The sequence below is a fragment of the Mandrillus leucophaeus genome, unplaced genomic scaffold (genome assembly GCF_000951045.1).
Source record: "Mandrillus leucophaeus isolate KB7577 unplaced genomic scaffold, Mleu.le_1.0 Scaffold522, whole genome shotgun sequence".
Taxonomy (NCBI): Eukaryota; Metazoa; Chordata; class Mammalia; order Primates; family Cercopithecidae; genus Mandrillus; species Mandrillus leucophaeus.
The window spans coordinates 152431-153635 of record NW_012105609.1 but is presented as its reverse complement, the minus strand read 5'-3'; positions in this window follow the sequence as shown (position 1 = coordinate 153635).

Genomic DNA, 1205 nt, shown 5'->3' with positions numbered 1-1205 from the left:
TCTCGGCTCACTGCAAGCTCCGCCTCCTGGGTTCACACCATTCTCCTGCCTCAGCCTCCCGAGTAGCTGGGACTACAGGTGCCCACCACCACGCCCGGCTAATTTTTTGTATTTTTAGTAGAGACGGGGTTTCATCGTGTTAGCCAGGATGGTCTCGATCTCCTGACCTTGTGATCCACCCACCCTTGGCCTCCCAAAGTGCTGGGATTACAGGCATGAGCCACCATGCCCGGCCAAGCCTGGGAGTTTGAGGCTGCAGTGAGCTATGTTCGTGCCACTGCACTCCAGTCTGGGCAACACAATGAGATCCTATCTCTAAAAAAATAAAAAACAAAAGTTTATCTTTGCTTATTTAATGTTGATTCACCCAGGTTTTTATCCAAGGTGGGAGTAACAGCTTTGGGATGGTGATATTAGGAGGCCTTGGCCCAGAGCCCAATACACAGAGTAGAAGCAGAAGGTGCCTCGGAGGAGCAGGCCAACTCAGGAGAATGTCAGCAACAGCCATTCCCCCAAACTGAGGGTGGGGATGTTCAGAAATATGGAATTGGCTAATGAAGAGCATATTCAGGGAGGACAAGTAGTCATGGTAGCAGTCAAAGCCAGACATGTAAGGACAGCTTCAGGTCAGAGCACGGTGATTAAGCTCAGTTCTGCCACTTAATAGCTTTGTGCCTTGACAAGTTAATTAGCCTCTCCATGCCTGAGTTTCTTCTGTAAAATCTGTAACAATCTCACAGATTTGTTAGGAGGTCTGTACTTGTGTGTCTGACTTACAGGTAAATGCTTTGTGTACAATTAAAATTTAAAAAAATCCAATAGTAACAGAATTGATGGAATCCACTGGCAGGATTTCCAGATTGGATGTGGGAGATGAGAGAGACTGGGAATCAAGAATAACGACATAGTTTTGCCAGCTTGGGTAGCTGGAAGGATGGTGATTGGTGGAACTGACATTGGTGTTTGGAAGAATGTCAGTCCTTCTGGTAAAACTGTCACATGTGATAACTTGGAAGGGAATAAATGTAACAAGCTTGAAACCTTACGTGAAGAACTTGGAAAACAATCTTAGTACCATGGTTGTTATTAACTGCATTTGCCAAGTTATTTTTTTCTCTTTTTTGGAGAGTCTCACTCTGTCACCCAGGCTGGAGTGCAGTGGCGTGATCTCGGCTCACTGCAACCTCCGCCTCCCAGGTTCAAGT